The sequence below is a fragment of the Apostichopus japonicus genome, chromosome 13 (assembly GCF_037975245.1).
Source record: "Apostichopus japonicus isolate 1M-3 chromosome 13, ASM3797524v1, whole genome shotgun sequence".
Classification (NCBI taxonomy): Eukaryota; Metazoa; Echinodermata; class Holothuroidea; order Aspidochirotida; family Stichopodidae; genus Apostichopus; species Apostichopus japonicus.
The window spans coordinates 22,560,312-22,580,317 of NC_092573.1; the positions used below are offsets into that span (position 1 = coordinate 22,560,312).

General features: G+C 34.3%; 1 protein-coding gene and 1 long non-coding RNA gene across 2 annotated transcripts in view; one reads left to right on the top strand and one right to left on the bottom strand.

Annotated features, from left to right (window-relative positions):
- Positions 1–20,006, bottom strand: part of LOC139979120 (uncharacterized) — a 94,688-nt gene that overhangs the window by 6,755 nt on the left and 67,927 nt on the right. The window lies entirely within an intron of this gene.
- Positions 6,673–20,006, top strand: part of LOC139979115 (neuropeptide S receptor-like) — a 51,049-nt gene continuing 37,715 nt past the window's right edge. The window contains exon 1 of the mRNA XM_071989804.1: positions 6,673–6,805. The gene's annotated coding sequence lies outside the window, so the exon portion shown is untranslated. The remainder of the gene's footprint in view (positions 6,806–20,006) is intronic.

Here is a 20,006-nt window from a genome sequence, read left to right on the forward strand (position 1 = left end):
ACATGTGTACCTAGGCCTGTATAGATTCTAGGCATCATGTAAAATTATATATTCTATGTTTATACGTATTCTGGTCTGTCATACAAAACATAAACTTACTGATTTAGCAGTAACATATTATTGTTACAATGGATTTTGCTCGCTCTTTAACATAAATTTACTTGATATTATGTTGCAATCGATATTATGTTGTAATCGATATTATGTTATAACCTATAATATGTTGCATGTACGTCACAACGTCGAGGAAACGTGTAACTTTTGAACACATACATCATAGCCTATTAGAACTCACCGTGCACTATTGACATCATGTGCGCTATTCCCATGCTGTTAATTCCATTTAATTGAACGATATGCAAATGATTTTGATCTCAAAATACGTTTCAGCAGAATACATTAACATTATTTCTTTTTGGTTCCTAATAATGCAGCTCCGACCACCTTCTTCAACCTGGCATTGACAACGCCACTGGCAAATACATAGAAGGCAGGAAGACGGGAGTATTGGCTTGCATTATTAGGCGATTCTTAATCGAAACTGCTAGACTAAACATCGCCCATTCTAACAATTAAGAATCAAAAGAAAGAAAGCTGTTTCAAAATAAAAGAAATAACAAATAGTTTGTAATATTTTCTGTCTCAAAAGTTGCATGTGTAATACGACATATTGTGTGTGATGGCAGATGCCAGCTACACTGGAGGGGGTTTCTGTGATACGACATATTGTGTGTGATGGCAGATACACTGGAGGGGTTTCTGTGATACGACATATTGTGTGTGATGGCAGATGCCAGCTACACTGGAGGGGGTTTCTGTGATACGACATATTGTGTGTGATGGCAGATGCCAGCTAAACTGGAGGGGGTTTCTGTGATACGACATATTGTGTGTGATGGCGGATGCCAGATACACTGGAGGGGAATTTCTGGGTAACCTCGTAGTCCTTTTTAGTATACAGAATATTCCAATTCCCTTAATTTATTCAATAAGTTCCAGTAATATTTCTTACTCTAGTGTTGTTGTCCTTTTGTTGCCTGTAAACTTGTACGTGACGAACATCACCGCAGATATGTGAACCAAACCACATGCACGTATGTTAGCACTTAACTTTTCCTCAAGGCAACCCATGCGACGAGCCTTCTTGCGGGATGCTATAGTGGTAGACTAAACTATACTTGGAATCGGAACAAAGATTTGTTCCCCAGTGAAATAAAGAAAACACTTAGATACAATAAAGAAACGGGGCCACTAAGACGTTTCAATTGATTCTTTCACGTCTCATTAATATTCTGTTATAAAGAATTCTTCGTCAGAAATGAAAAAAAGCAACAAAGTAAATAAAAATCAAAACAAATATAGGTAATCTGTCTCGATAGACAGAAGCAAAAAAACGTTCCGACAACAGCTTTTGGTTGAGCGGAAAGAATTGATTAAAAATCAGAGCCTTAAATCTGATACTCTAGAACCGCAAGGTGACCCTTAAGATTCATATGTATGAGTTTTGTTTTTTAAGGACATGTCGGGATTGAAACATTTTGCAGCTTTTTCAATTCAAAAGTTGTTTACATTTTGTGACCTCAAGTGTTGGTGAAGTGTTGTTTCAAGGTCGACAAAGGTAGTGGGGATCGTTTACAATTTGGACCAAAAATCAATATAGCACTTCCATCTTTAGGCAGTTTTCTCCGGCCATGTGTAATATCTGTAACAAGCAAGGTCGTTGAACTGTGTAGATTATAGAAACGGGACAAACGTTTGAACGGTAAAAAATTAAAACAGATACTTTTGAGTTCAAAGGGAATGAAAAAAACTGATAATGTTAAATTTACTGGTCATATACTGGTAATGATGCCTTTGTCTAAACTGCATTGATAGTCAGCAGAGTCGAGAAAAGTGACTATTAATAGAACACAAAATCCTCGTATGCAACGCGGAAGTTATTATTCACAACATTGGTTTCAGAAGTGGGATAAACATCCACCGTTTACAAAATGTTACCGACATATGATACAGAGCAAACTTAATAATAATAATAATAATAATAATAATTAATAATAATAATATTAATAATAATAATAATAACAATAATAATAATAATAATAATAACAACAACAACAACAACAACAATAATAATAATAATAATCAGCAGTTATATTTACGACGTCTGAAGGGACCAAAAATGTGGGAGAAACCCGCAAGGGCTCATGGATTACTACTTACACGTCGGGTGGCTTCCAATTCAACATATTAACTCAAATTTGGAATCTTTTTCAATTTGGAGAGTCATTTCAGATGGGAAAACCGTAGATTGCTCTTGGATGAAAAAACCATCCTTACTATATGACCCGATCGGGTATCGAACCCGGAACCTTCCGATTGCTAGGTCTCATTGCTTCAAATGCCACCGCCTTTATCCACTCGACCACAGCACCGGTGTATATTGTTTCCTTGTTTGTTTGTGAGTGATTTGTTTATTTTAATTTACATATATGACGGACTATACACATCCTAGACAGGTTGCGGAATATACTTCTGTATACAGAGAAGAACAGCATTTTTTTCGCTAGCGACACACTACCGCATCGACACTACCACACAAAACAAGTTGCCGTTGCGTTATATACCAGAAGCCAAATTAATCATAGAGTTAAATTGGAAAATATTTCCTCATTATCCTCTTGTATTTTAAGTAGATATTTTGTCACGACTAATCACACTTGTACTTCATCAGTGAACAGAAACATTACCTCCAAGTTTTCCGGGGTTGTTCTTTTATTCTCTCTCTATCTAACGAAGGGTCCCTACAGTAGAAAAGTCTACTTGTATGTGTGCTCTTATATATAGAGCTTTTGTCGTAAAACAAACTTAAAAAGAAGTCACCTTTTCTGAGCTAAGAGAAGAATCCAGGTCGTGATATCGATGTCGTGTAATGGAAAACCTTACAATTCTTTTACGATACTCAAGAGGAAAACCTAGAGGCGCTCTCAGCCAGGCTTATCAGGTCTCGTACGATTACAAGAAATATAAATAAAAAAAGAGTCAAGTATAGCTATTTGATAACATTTATACCACATGTACGCATGCGTGACTGACTGGGATCCGGTCGTATGCAACGTGAGAATGGCACTTATAAAATACTTTGGTTTGACAGAAACGTCAAAAAAATCGTAGACTTTACATATATACTGTTGCATCTGGTGACGACACGTTACGTTTTAGTTTTCTATGTGATTAAAGTTAGTATATGTCATCATTAAAATGAAATATCAACCAAAGTTGTCAATATAGAACATTCCACATACTTAAAGAAAAAAAATCGTAAATCAGCCTCGGGGGTTCTTGGCCGCTGGTGCATTAACACAATTATGAAATTTGCTTTTCAAGGACGTCGTTTTTTTTTTCCAAAAAAAAAAAAAATAGAAAAAAAAAAAAAGGAGAGACGACATTGGTTATATCGTGACGAGTTTAGATCTAGGGAAAGTGTCTTTTATCCTCCCTGTTCTTCTGAGGAACAAAAATGAAAGGATCTGTCTATAATAAATAAACATTGCTGTCAAATAATTGAAGTGTATATACACTTGAAACATACGAGTTGATTGAAATCAACATGTGCATCTCCCACCGTGTACGTACGATACAGATGGATGTAAGCTAGTTTGGGATGTGTATATGTATAGTTAAATAATACTATAGGCGCACGTCATGAATCTTCGAGTGGAATTTGCACTGTTTGTTACATTTTATTTGAATGCAGGTTTTTTATTTTATGAATTTCACTCTCTTACCATTTTCCTTTTGTCTTTTTTCCCCGTCGGTAGCAGAGTTGGTAGATTCACAAAAGTGAGGGTACTGGATTAGTTCAGTCGATGATGAAAACAAGTAATTTAAGTATTCTTGTGTTAAGTAGTAATTATTTGTCATTCTCACCAACAAGCCGTGTAATGTTCATATATCATAGCAGACTCCGTAGTTCTTATTATACTCTTCCCTATACTCTTATTAAGTTATTAACCGTTTTATTCGAAGCCAAAGAAAAAGTGGAAAAAATGTGTCGAAACATTATTGTCAGATTTATGTGAAATTTTACTGTTTCATTGGTTAAACGTATCCTTATTTTACAGTTTCGTCTGCAATTTTTAAGAATTAAAGCTGTATATTATGATTTGAGGTGGTTAGGTGATACAAAGCGGTGTTTGTGCGTGCGCGCGGTGTGTGCGTGCGTGCGTGTGTGTGCGTGTGCTTTTCTCTTTTAGCAGTTCGTAAATATTCAGTGTTCCTCTCTTTCTCTGTCTTTGATAAATAAAATCTTTAAAAGTGTATACAATGCCCATGTACATTTCGTTTTTTTCTGTCCAGCTAAGGTAAATCGATAAATTGAGTCCAAATATAATGCGAATTCTGCACAGTGGAAATACACGCGAAGACCTATGACCCCCGCGTTTATATGTATTGTCTCTATACCTTACAACACATGTATATTAAACACCGCCAATAGACAATCTGGGTGGATGGATTCTCTGAAATCCTACTTCCCAAGTATCCTCACGTGAGAACTATATATGCTCCGAGTTAATATAGAAGCTCTCCTCACCAAACAAGGGCACTTAGTTATATCCGCTGTCCATGGATTTTGAAATAAATCCCCTTTGGCTGATTTTATTTTATTCAAAGAGTATATTGGTACATGAAGTTGCCCACTTATTACTCGTGAAAAACACAAAATCATAAAAAATGCGGCCAAGTACAAATCTTGTCCTAAATTCATGAAAAAGAGGATGAATAAAAACCTAGATGAAGAACGATGTCTAAAGGTAGCGATAAATTGGTATGTTTCCCTTAAAGGGGCTGCATTTGCAAGTTCAAGTTTATTTCGTCAAAATAGAAAAATTATCATTCCTCCATGGGCTTGTTTTTGGTCGATATCAGAAACTTCCATAATTGTAACTTAAGGGTCGTTCCTACCAGCTCCACAATTACTAGGGTACGAAATAAATTGTTATGTTTTTGTATTAATGAAAACAAAATGAGGGGTACCACTTTATTTTGTCGCTTTTAGAGATATCAACAGATATAATGTATGTCGACAACACTTTCACAACACTGAGATGTATTAAGTACGGAATCGTAGAAGGGACATCACATTGACGACTTACACACTGAATAGTGTAAAAACGTAATAACCAGATATGTTTACATAATAATCATAAACAATCATATATAATATTTTAACACATGATGTATCTTCTCTATAACATCGTTCAAGATATGTCTTTTATTGTTTGTATTTATGTCTATATGTCATCCAGGGGCCCTTAAAACAAAAGGCTGAATTGTAATTAACTTATAGGTTCGTGTGATTATATGTACTTCAGTTGTTTACTGTCAATCGTGTGAATCATACCACGTTGTACGTAACACCGATGCACATAACCCCCTCTCAAGATGTATTTCAATGTTGTTTATATATTGTATGGTTTATGAGTTCATGTACTATAACCTATGATATTCCAGGAAGTTAAAAAATAAATCATACGTCCGAGCTTGATTAAAGCTCGGAGAAGAAAAAAATTAATAACATCAGAGCTTGAACACTTTCATGTTGAATTACACGAACTGCTTGAGCGGCAGTCTTTCCTAATGAAATCAATCTATGTGAAGCTGTGAAATCAAAATAAACTTTTAACGTACTTTCTTGCTAACTTTACATTTTGTTATCTAAATACTACTAATCGACATGCGCAGACAGCAAATGATTTGATAATAAATTAAGTTGTAAACAATTATTCCGAAGGATGCCAAACCTCAAACCTACAGCGTAGAGAATGCGAGTAGTTAGTTACTAGCTCAAATGGTTAGAATATATATATATATATATATATATATATAATACACTAGATTCGACTTACCATGTTAAAGAAATTTAAGTGGCATTCGCAGTGTTGATGATATAATGCCTTGTTAAATAATTGCTTATATCGTTAACACTCGAAGATACGTGACAGTATTACATTTATGTAAATAACAGGGGATCATAGAAAATAAACACATACATAAAACGTGGATCGTAAAAACCGGTGAATGTATGTGTCACTTTGCACGGTGCAGTTACCCTGTCCATCATCGGAAAGAAAAGAGACTATATAGGAGAATAGATAAAGTGAAATGTCCCTTAGCATCTTTCCGCTTTTACTGTTACAATTTACTGCTTCACGTTGGTTTACACTGGATCTATGCAATACGGGAAGAACATTCGTGTGCGATGAATAATAGAAGACCATGGAAGTAAAGGATATATTTCTAATCTCGGAATAATAACACACTGATCTGATGGAGGATAGTGTGGCAACTGTATCAGAAAGTTGCCATTTATAAATATTCATTTATTCCAACAGAGCTGCTGGCAATTTAGATAGCATAACTGATACTACCGAGGGAATTCAATTCAATATGCAAAAATAGTATAGGATTGTAACTATATTAACTTGAAGATTATGTAACAGATAATTAATGTTAACAATTTGGACTAAATGGTATTTCACCAAAACCTTTATTATGGATGTATCACGTGCGTTTTATAGGCATTTGCATTAAACCTACTACGCACGCACTCATACTCACGCACACATACACGCACGCACGCAAGCAAGCACATGACTATATTTGCCATTTAAAATCAGCTCTTGCGTGACTGTGAGAAATTAAACACTGGAAACGAATATTTCAGAGTTGAAAATGCTCTCCACTGAACATCTGATATGGTGAACTAATTGCAGCACCCTTGCCAATACGTGACAAGAATCCCGAGGTATAATTTTCACATACTTACATTAGTAATCAATTATACAATTTAGCGATTTCTACCTCATAATGACATATTTGGTTTTGTGTGTTTTATTACAGAAGAAAATAACTTGTGATATAAAATTTCAAGGTCAGGATATTTGATGACAGTCCGAGGATCGTTGGAAAAATATAGATTACATATTAACGGAGAAATACTCACGATAAATATTTCAGATTTTACATAAAATCATAAAACAATAGATCATTTGATTTGAAATTCTAGAATCATTGAAGTACGTTAAATAGTTATTACGTACACTGGCTCTCATGTCGCTTGTCGTGTTTCCGCTGACTTAATATTTGGAAAACTTAAGAATCATTTTCATTCTTTTAAATATTTTCTATATAAAAAAATATTTTAAAATATTTTCTAAAAAAAAAATATAATAAAAAGAAAAAACACGCGTTAAGGCCTATATGTGTATTGGCATGGAATTTAAATGCTGCCACCCATGCACACACAGTAACGAAAATATCTTAAGATCGTAATTTCGAAAAGTGTTTTCGTAATTTCGAAAATCTCTACGTAGTTTCGAAAATCTCTTTTATTTTATTGTTTTATCGTGGAGCAGCAAAGACGGTTTCGTTCATTCAATTTAATCTTGGTGATTATAATGAGAATTGGTGATATATCATAATTCATAAATACTTCAGCGTACCATAACTTTAAGGTACGCAAAGTTATAAAAATTCACAATTTGCTGACAAGATGGTCAAACGGATATTTTTATCGAGCAGAAAATACGATTAGTAACTTTGCGCTGTAGCAGTGTAGTTTACTGTAGCATAAGCTGGAGTTATGCATCGGTTTATCTCATGTACGTACGGGGTGTATTGTTCAAGCGGTATATATAGGAAAATTTCAGTTGCAAATATTGCTTCGAAGAAGTGTCGAATATTGGTTTTATTCAAATAATATGTTGTTGTTTTTATCAATTGAAGTATTCACGCTGTAGTTTGTTTAGTTCTAAAAATGCGGGATTCTAAAAAAAAAACAGGATGCCCATGGAATTTGTACGTAAACTTATTCCCGTTATAATATGAGAATATTCGTTATTTCAATTGTTATCTGGATTTTGTTTTGTTGATGTCATACTCTGCATATATATTTTTTATGTATTTATTTTCGTCGGTCTCTGCACAAAATTTCCCCAAAACTGTTGTGCAATCCTCAAACATTTTCGCTCATATCAATTTTTTTTTTTTTACAATTATTCTATTTAATTTTTATTTAGGTTTAGGATTATTAAGGGTTTATGTTTCGAAATATCTCATTCCTTTCGACATAACTGAAACAAAGCAGCTTTTGATATACCTAACGTTATATACGTCCTGTATAGGCTGTCCTGTGTATGACGTTAGACTGCATCCAGGCAGAGTGGGGAGGCTGTGTGTGGGGTTAGTCAGTCCCAGGCTAACGTCTGATAAAAAGCACACAAGAAGCCATTTTACCTACAATGCGACTGGCGGGTATGTCGGCGCCATAAAACCGAGCGGGGCCATGGGTTGGGTTTGGGAGCAGTCTGCATGGCGGAATTGGCGTTGATGTTCTAAGGTTTCTACGGTATTGAAGGCAACCAGCAGCACCAGCAGTAGGTGTACGTGTAGTAAAGGGCGGTTGTACATGATAGTATGTTCCGGCCAGCTGCATCCATAGCGGATTGGCGTCCCAGCGGAATATTAGTCTTTAATTCTCTTGTATACACAAGAGAATGCCGACGGTTCTTTGAGGACTATGGCAAAACAGCGGTAGCATAGGCTAGTTGCCATGTATACACAAAACACAAAACGGTGTATTGTATGTCTAAACAGTAAGTTGAAATAGCGCCCTGCTAAATTTCATTTGTTTGGGAGTTTTGACCAATATTCTTCGGAGGAAATATGGTCACGTGATTACATTATCAAGACTTATTATTTTTGTCATCTTTATTTCTTTTATTTCACAAAAGGTTTCCGTCAGTTCGATCGATACCGAGAGTGGAACGATAATCAATATACAAGAATACTGAATTTACTAGTGTATTGTATTCATATATAACATTATAAGACTATACATCCCTGAATTTAATCTGATATCTTTTTATCGATGTTAAGGCTCTGGGTTCGTTGGTTCTAGTTAAAGTGGCATACTCCTATTAGAGTCTATATCAATCCGCCAGGATGTTCTCCTTCGGGAAAAATCACCAAATGCAGTAGGAGAACATCTTGTTTGATACGTTATCATTCAGGATCTGGTCTTTTGTGGCTTGTTTGTTGAAGAGCATGAATGGATTTAAATGTGGTCAATTGAGGCAATTTTAGACCCCTTTAGGCCTGCCAGGAACAGCGTACGAAAATGGTTTACTACTGGTTGAAGAGGTTTGTTTACAAGTGACGAAAACTTCAGGCTCTGATAGCAAACAATTGTCAAGGCCATGATACGGAAAACTGATGGTGAGACATCAAAGACCAACTTGTCAGCTATCCGGTGACGGGTAGCGTTTAGTTCTAATGAGAACTTTTATCTAGACTTGTAGACCACATTACTTTAGTGATTTAGTGTGTAAGTCAATGGGGCTTTTAGTTGGCGTATGCTACCTTAAAGTATACACTTCTACTTTTGTGTTACTTCCTATATGAATATATTTATTTCGTGAATTTATTGAAAACATACAGAAACATTTAGTGGACAAACCCTTATTGCTTTCACAAAATGTGAAGTAATATATTATGGCAGCTTGACTACGTTTTCAAATTGTAAACATCTTTACAAATATGTTCCGTCCTACTGCACTTCAACGCTTCATATATATATATATATATATATATATATATATATATATATATATATATATATATATATATATATATATATATATATATATATATATATATATATATATATATATAATATATATATATATATATATAATTTCCCACTTTTTGTTAATGATTGTGCTTGCATTGTCAAGAGTTTCCTCCATTCCATTCAGATATCTCTTCCTCATTTTCAAATTTGAAGAAGGAAACCAAGAAAACGTCTTCACTCTTGCCAAGTGCCTAAAGTGTTGCATAAGTTCTGCTGCTGCTGTACGCACAGCAGTTCTGCGGTTTAATTTGCGTGACAATGATGGTGTGAGTATAGGGGGTATTTAATAATTGTATGCTTTACTAACGAACACACTTAGCATAAGGGAAGAATGACTTTTACAAAATTCATAACAATATGGTTCTTGCGTATGAAAGATGCAGAATTGTCAAAGCTATAACTCGTAGGACGAGTCTTTCAAAATGTTCCGTTTAAACATTTAAGTGAACACAATATTCAGAAGAAATCGATGATGAATAAGTGTTGTTTCTTTGGAAACATGGTTTGTCTTGTTAAATGTTCGATGGTCATCCACACCCTTCTGTTTATGAGATTAAACACATCGTACCTTATTTGTTGCAGACACGTGACCTTATGATACCTCAAAACCTCTCGCTAGTTTCTATAGCATTTCGGCTCTCCCAGAATCAACCTCCATCGGGCATTATTTATATCGCTACCAGAACAAACGGCCTCATTTTATGTACGTCGACTATTAACATGGTTGGCATATATGTGTTAAAAGTTAGACCGGTCTTTGGCAACCTCCAGTCATGAAACAGACAGATGTTAGTGGAAGATAAATTTCACTTTTTACAACCTGATTTCAAAGTAACGGCTTTGATATTAAAATGTTACGTTACTATTTCAACTTCTTCTTCTTTTTTTTCATGCGTAGATTGCTTGATAGGAGTCAACGGGTCGATACCAACCATGTTTTACTTTCAAAATGAAATATTTCCTCTGTAGGTGGGCTTACACGTGAGGTGATTTTCTATCGCTATAAAGGAGGACCTTTTTTCTATCCACAATCTGTCCCAATTACATGCTTATATATAATAAGTACACGAAGTTATTGCCACTTGTTATTAACCCAGGTTTTATTAATTAATTAAATTATTTCATGATAAAATGTGAAAGGTATTTGTTTGGATGTGCCTGGATACACAATGTCGGTGTCAAAGTGCATATAAAAGAATTTTTCCCCTTGTATTCTCTTGTCAACTCTCGCTTGAAAGCTTTCTTCTTGATGGGCGAATTTTTCTTAGTTCTTTTCCGACTTTTTCTTTCTTGAATAAGAAATTCGAATGAGAGAAAGATGAGGGTTCTCTATAGATTGTCTTTATTGTTGAACATCTTTAATTAGTTCCTAATTATGTAAATCTCATGAGATATACATGAAGCGTGTCCTTCATAAAACAAAAGACAAATGTAATACGTCACTCGTTTGAGAACTGACGAATTGCATGGAGTGTGAAAATAGTGTATAACTCTTGTAAATGAACCTCCGAGCTGAACCCAAAGGCAAGAAATGTGTGATTTTATCTGTTTAGGACAATGCTCCCTAATATGTGCGCAATCTTCTTGTCTGTGTATATATATGTATACGTCGGGCTGAATAATTCCCATCTCAAAATACAACCACAATCATGCCTGGAGAAAATAATTCAAATTGAATGAAATTAACGTGCTTGGCATGATTTCCAACCGACACAATTATGATAACAAATTAGTAAATCTTTCAAATATTTTGCTCCGCAAAATAAATTAAATTATTGCTGTGATTGAATAGGTAATCGCGATTTTTGGAAATTTAATCCAACAGTCGTGGGATACATCATAAATCAGAAACCAAAACTGAAAACAACGATAGAGATTGGTAAAAAAGAGGAAAGGAGATAAATGAAATGAAATGAAAAAAAGGAGAAGAAGAAATATGTTTTCTTATTATTCAAAAGTTTGAGATTATAATTAACTGACTCGGTATATTCCAAGTGAAGGTTCATTTACAAGATATCGGCCGATACACGGCATGAATGAACCGTTCGTTTATAGTTCTAGCCTATACATGCCCTTGTGATTTGACCAGGAATGTTATATAACTGATTCTGGCGCCACTAGCGCTCACGGCATTTAATTTGTTTTGCTATCAAGAATAAAGCGAGACGGTTTTTCTTTCAAATGGAAGCGCGCAAAGTAAAAAAAATAAAAAATCTGTAATAAATTTAAATATTATGTAACAGCCTTTGGGCATGGACTGGTTTCACTCAACGATAGGACATGAATGTCTGATGATCGCCAATTAGGACGAAAAAAATGTCCCGAAGAAGGTACTCACAAATTTTGATGATCATGTACGTTATAGGGGAAATATTCAGTCGCCCTGGTTACATGTAAAATTTATGCTTGTGCATGCGAATCAGTCGTGACCATGCGGGTTTTTATTAATGGTTACCGGACGCAATGTCTCGACAATGTTTCGTTGATCTTCTTGGAGATTAATTTGAGTTTTGTCTCGATCTTTGAATGAAAGCTTGCAGGCTAAGAAAAGTGACATTTATCTCTGACGATCGTCTTTGGAGATTATGCTAGGATGATAACAAACAATAACAAAACAAAGATAGTGTTGTCGATAGTGACCGTTTGAAATAAAAACAAAACAGACAAATAGTGACATTTTGTACTCTGAAGAAAAACTATAATTAGCAATGTGTAAACATAAGTCTTATAGGACCCTATACTAAATATGAGGAAGCTTTCTTCTGAAGGATAACTTCAAGTGTTGAAAACCTGACATTTGAATAAGAACAATCATTCCTTTTCGATTCTGTTACTTACACCGCTATTGTCTAATGTATCGTTGTGTATTTAATGTAATGGAGTTCTGTAGTATATTGTTCTCTTCTGAGTGTATAGGCTGACACATTTTCTTAAAGGACCCTTGAAGCTGCAATGAGGGGTTTCTCATCCATGTTAAGATACTTTTTAGACACTTGAAATGTTCTATATATATTATCTAGCCAACAGGCTAATTGGGCTTTTCTTTCCTCTCGACTTCAATTTACTAACGGCATGCACTATACCGTACTTAGTTAAATGTAACAGGTAATTGTCAACACAGTGAGACTATATAGAAGTATATAACTGTTGCTGACTTAACCCCTTAGATGAGGCACAGGAAAACAAAGTAAATTTTTGAAGTGTCATGAAATTTAAAGATACCTTCCAACTATATGAAGTCACATATGTAAGACATTATAACATTCTCACTGTACTTTATGAATATTTAATCATATATGTAGGCTATATGGAAAAAAGTATACATGGTTAATATAGTTGGATATCACTTTTAAATGTTAAGAAATGGTAATGCGACTTAAATAGTGGAAAAGGGAAGGATGTTATAATGCTAGCAATCTAATGTGAGAAACTATGTAATGGAATAAGACGAACATGCAGAGAATCAAGTATACCTAAATTAGACATAAACAGACATACAGACAGACATACAGACAGACATACAGACAGACAGACAGACAAAGAGGAATGATAGATAGACATGAGAAAATACAAACAAATAAAACATGATGAATTATCTCTTAATCTGAATGAACTGTCACGTTTTCTTCATCAGTGACAAATGAAAAGAAAAGTACCCGTCACCGATAAATTCATCATGAAATTTGTTATTTATGTTTATGCCCAAAAATGTCTTCATATTCATGTAGTTGTGACGAAACAATGTGAGTTTTATGTCAGAATATTAGAATGTTTTGACGATATTTGCGGTACTCCATTAAGGTGCGACTAATCTTAGATTCACTGCATTTGTCTCGTTTTCAAGTAATTAATTCGAGTAGTTTATGGTTGTTTGACATGAACGACTCGAATTCTTGGAAATTGCATGTACATATTACTACAAAAAATCATTAATGATGTATTCATGATGATTGGCAATATAATAGGTTTTCAGAATCGAATGAAATATGAATTTCATGGTGTTGTAGTTTGGAGCACAGGACATGTGTCTTTGTATGATCAATTCGAAATCTGACTGCAATATATGTCAAAATGCTGTAAAGGCCATGACAACAGTTCCAATTATGATATGCAATATAGGCTACTTTATGGCGGGCATACTTCTGTTATCAATTTTGTACGTTTATAGGTTGACTGCTTAACTTTCTCAATATATATATATATATATGTATATATATATATGTATATATGTATATATATATATGTATATATTATATATATATATATATATATATATATTTAAATATATATATATATGTATGTATATATTCTAACGTTAATGTAACAAGTTAATAAATATTTTTTATTCAAACGCATTCAATGAGAGATAGAGTATTTCGCTGCAGATGCAACCTCCTGCATTACACGATACCGCCACGGTGGTGTTGACGCTGGTAGCCAGACGATGTTTTATTGAAGTCCTATAGCACACTTTATAAAATGACACTGGAAATCACCTTTAACTTCGGAGAATGTTTTTGCCAAACTGAACAATTAGTGGGCAAACTTATAGATTCTTTGAAAGCCCTTATGTTATTTGACAGCCTCTTCCCGCATGCGTTTGTACGTTTTTGGAGCAATACTACTAATACTACTACTACTACATCCCTCTTCTCCTGTTTACTCTTCATCAAGAGAAAAGGAGAATCGCCTTGAAGAAACAGATTTTTTGAACTGCAAACACGCCTGGCTATTTAGGTCAACCGTTTTACCCGACGCTATTATTAAGTGGAACCTATTTGTAACCTAAAAGAAGGCTGCCGCTAAGGGCCATGTACGGCCAAGTAAGGGTTTTACTTGTGGTGATGTCATTGCCGTTAGCTTTTTTTCTTATATATATATGTTTATACACCTTTCTTCAGAAAATAGCTTCGTGACCTATAGGCGTGATTACATTACAACTATGTACAGAGATGACATTTATTGATCCACATATACAATTTGACACCTTCCTTTCTCATCCCTGCTCTCTGTATATGGTAAGAGACGAACAATTTGTCTCTTTTCGACGTATTTTACTATAATTTACTGAAATGTCTGAACTTTTCACCTTATAACATTATGTCTCGGTCCCTGCATTTGTTGTTGTTGTTGTTGTTGGTACGTTTCGAGGAAGCACTTTCTTTTTTCTTCATGCAGGAGACGAATATAGATCATCTATCAATGCAGGTTAATTTAATCTGATAATATTTGGAAAAAAATGACCTTTTGATACTCCTACCCGTACAATTGAGACACTTTTCTTACAAGTTGATATCTAACTTATTGCAATATTGATATCTGTACTGCTCATATCTTTGCCTTAGTTAATATTCTTTCTTTTTGTTGGGGTGGGGGTGGGGGGGGGTGGTGGATTGTGGATGAAAGAAAGCATGATCACAAAAGGGATTATATGAGGAGAATGAATAGTAAGGGACAAGGGTACGAACACTTTTGTCAATAAAATTGAAATGTCAGAAAACCGACATTGAGACATCTAGGCCATATAAATACATCATATCATTCATGTATATGGAACGAGTGTGGAGTTTGAAGGGGGAAAAAAAAAAGTTTATCAAATGAAATAGATTGGAAGAATATCACATTTGATCCGCAGGCTGCAAGTTTGTCGATAATTACAATAAAAGATGGTCATATTAGGTTAAAAATATTGGTAGGGACTTAATATAATACTTAACATGTACTAAATCAGGACCCCGCTTTGACGAGAGCTGGTAGGAGCGAGTGTGGGAGGGTGGGGGGGGGGGGATAGGCTACAGTCGCTAAGCCCAGGATCAAATACAAGGATTGGTTAAATTATGTGAAACCTTGAAAACGTGTTCTCTCCTTTTGATAATGTACTTGTGGAAATGTAAAGTAAAAGTGATGTAACATTGACGAGAATTGTCCACGGGGCTAACTCGCACACTCTTACCCAGCCATGAAAAAACAAAGACAAACAAACAACAGTGCATCATTCATTTGTCCATGGTTTTTACATTACACATGCTTCCATGTGCACAAAATATAACCCCCCACTCACCCCACCCTCCCCTCTCCTCCCCTCAACACATGTACATGCACTTTACTTGTTTTTGAAATTTAAGGAGTTCCAATATGGCAATACGAAAGTTATATTGAAAACAGAAAAACAAACATTTGATGACGTAGATGTTAGGCAGTTTTGATCCTCTTTGAAGGAGAAACTTACAATTTAAGTCAGTGTACCGTTTCAGGCAAAGTAGTTAAACACTCTAATGTTGCTATTATATTGTTTATAATTACTCGTGTTATTTGCGGTGTACATACCAGCATGACAAACGGCGTTCCATGTGAGTGATGATTATACACAGAATCTCATCCCATAGCAACAGCAGCGAGATATACTTTTACACAGCGAATGATCGACGAGTCCGCGTGTATATTATGTACGAAGTAATATATTTCAATGTTTAACTACATTGGAGTTTATGTAGATGTGTTATTAGTACAATTATATACTGAATGCAGATAGCATCATTGGAAATATTGAAACAAGTAGCGGTTTAAAACGTCGTAAAGTATCAGAAAATCCTTTACATAAACTGCCTTACTGTTGTTTTCTCAAGGAGCAAAACAATATACTAAATAATTTAATGAATATATTTATACCTTCCAAAGATACCATATAAATTTCCAACTCGCTGCATTGAAGCTGCATTGTAAAATAAATTTGTACTAAAATCCCCCAAAAATGTATCCCGAAGTTCAGTGCATAGTGCATATTGTGCATTACACCTACAATAGGAGGGGGGGGGTAAGCTGGGGGTGGGTGTGGGGAGGGGTGACACGGATTAACTTTACAAACATTTCGTAAACATATATCAACACTGTTGTACCATAGTCGTAGTACATCACTTATCCGTTCGTTCTAAATGTTTTGGCACAATTTCGTCAAATGCCTACCGTTTAAGGACTTGTTTTTTGTTCCTGCATATATATATATATATATATATATATATATATATATATATATATATATATATATATATATGTAGGCTGTATATATGTGTGTATATGTATATATATATATAGGCTATATATATATATATATATATGTAGGCTGTATATATGTGTGTATATGTATATATATATATATATATATATAGGCTATATATATATATATAGGCTATATATATATATATATAGGCTATATATATATATATATATATATATATATATATATATATATATGATTCTGTAAAGACAAATATAGTCATTCGTAAGTGCATTGATGTTATAGGCACTGGATCGATTTCTGTCATTAATAATGCAATAGGTGATGAAGAACCCAGACAATCAGACAAACAAATTCTACGGCAAAAATCAAAGATAAAAGAAGACAACAGGAAATGTACACAAAAAGGAACTAAATATATAAAAAAAATCAATTCGTGCCATCCGAGCACATCCAATTCTGTATACATTTGAAATTGAATCAGGTAAATGTATATTTTTACTTAGATAGCATCATTGGAAATATTGAAACAAGTAGCTGTTTATAACATCGTAATAAACTGCGTTAGTGATGTTTTTCTCAAGGAGCAAACAATATCCTAAATAAATTATGAAAATTCTCAATTCAATGAATATATCATATCTTCCACAGTTACCGTACCATTTAAGCTTTCAACTCGCTGCATTGAAGCTGCATTGCAAAATAAATTTGTACTAAAATTCTCCAAAAATGTTTCCCGAAGTTCAGTGCATAGTGCATATATGTGCATAAATGGGCGGGGTAGGCTGGGGTGGGTGTGGGGGAGGGGTGACATGGGTTAACTTTATAAACATTTTGTAAATATCAAAACTGTTATACCATAGTCGTAGTGCATCACTTATCCGTTCGTTGAACATGAGACCCAAAGAACCATCGAATCTGATGCATGTTTCATTCATGACATGTAATGTGCTATTTCCGTCAAATGCACACCGTTTAACAATAACAACTATATATATATATATATATATATATATATATATATATATATATATATATATATATATATTTAAACAAATATAGTCATTCGTGAGTGCATTGACGTTATAGGCACCGGATCGATTTCTGTCATTGATAATGCAATAGGTGATAAAGATACCAGACAATACCAGAGAAACAATTTCTGCGGCAAAAATCAAAGATAAAAGAAGACAAAAGAAAAAATACACAAAAGGAACTGAATATATCCACAAAAAAAATCAATCGTGCCTTTCAAGCACATACAATTCAATATACATTTGAAATTGAATCAGGTAAATGTATATTTTTGTGTTGCGATAAGATTCAGCATTTATGAACGCTTTTCTAAAACTCTCTTTATCTTTTTCCATATATATATATATATATATATATATATATATATAAATATAAATATATATATATATATATATATATATATATATATATAAAAATTCAGAGGCAATCTCTTAAAGAAAAGGCTAGTTGGTAACTATCTCTTTACAAAATGGATCCATTTGGCCAAAAAGAGTTTTCATGGGAAGCGGAATAGTTTTTTTTTCGTGTTGAGGGGAAGGTAAGGGAAGACTGTGGGGAGGTGGGGTGGGATAAAAAACGTAGAAAATTGTAGACTCAGGGTTTAATACTTCCAGTGGTCTATCCATTGAAAGCTGCATAAGAAAACATATGTTTGGTTTCTAGTGTTCCGATTGCGAGGTCAAGTTGATGTAAGAACCAACTGAAATGCAACGTTTAGTTAACAAGCCTTATATAATTACATCAAATCCTCCTGTATATATATAAAGAATAAAACGACAAAGAGTCATAAATAACGCCCGAAATATGTCATCAAATTATTCAATCGATTGGTTGTCCGAAATACAGGTGTGTTTCCAGTTAACTTTAACCACGATCAGACGATAGCGTGGGTTTTGAAGGACAACCCCGAAACACTACAAAATACATAGGCTATACCGAAATGTTATTTATATTTATATTATTACGCCAAGATGACTTTTCACGCATCGATGCATTTCCTTATAGGTTCATGCTGCACTATGACCAACATAAACCACATATTATTATTATTATTATTGCTTATTTTCATTTCGTGAAAATTTGATCGATTGCGTACTTCGTAGCTTTTGTGCGTAAATTTGATTTAAGTCTATACCATGTTAAGCCTTACCAGAGTACACTGCAGTGCTTTCCATGTCATTATGCGGTTTTATGCCATATAAGTTATGCACATGCGCACGGCTGGACTGAACAAAGGGAAAAGATGTGCAGATATAAACTACAGAGATGATCAAAATATATAAGGACAATAATTATGGTCAACTGTAAATAAGAAATCAATATGAAATGACCCTATTAATTTATGTAAGTTTATTCATATATGCAAATTCGAGTCGTTTAGTCAGAGACTTCGGTAGGGTTTAATGGTCCCAGATCCGAGAGTGAGAGCCGGGACTCGACAAAAATTTAAAAAAAAATCATCTTAATTGCACTTAATACAAAACCATGTAAACCACAAGTTCTGTCTGTCTGTCTTACTTAACTGTCAGTTGTGATCCGTTGGTACAAACTACAGGAACCCAAACTATATGGGGGTAGACTGGGGGTTGACTTTGGGGGGGGGGGGTTCATGTGCAACTAAACACTTGAACCGCCTATTGCTTCACCTCTGACTTTGAAGGACGTTATAACAAATGGACAGTGATTGGTATATCTATATCTATATATAGAACGTGCCTCTTCAGTATTAAATATTATCATGATGTTCATATTGTTATATCTAAAATAATACTTAAAATGCTACTAATGTTTATATAGCTGGTTCATGCAGTTTTCAAGATATTACCTTTAAATAATACTATGTGTATTAAACTAAATAGTCCAGTCACTTCAACTGATGAGCCTCAGCTGTTTAAATGATCATTTCTCAAAACGTGGAAAAGAAATTCCCCGCCTGAACGGATTGAAAATATTAGAACGTGGCTTTAAGCTAGCACTTCAACGTAACTTGGTCTTTGGAACGCCCATTTAAGTGTTTTATAATTAGCGTGTATCTCCAGAATACTTTTTTTCTCTCAGAATATTAATAGAAGGAGATTCTCAATTTAAGAATTTGTATAGTCTAATATATTGTCCGTTTGAGGATCAATTACATAAAAAAGAGATTGGATTTGACGGTATAAGATTTCAATCTATTCAGGTAAAAACCTAACAAATGACCCCAATTCTAGGACGGCAATAATTGTCAGCCATTACAATATCATACTCTCCTGGAAAGGAGCGAAA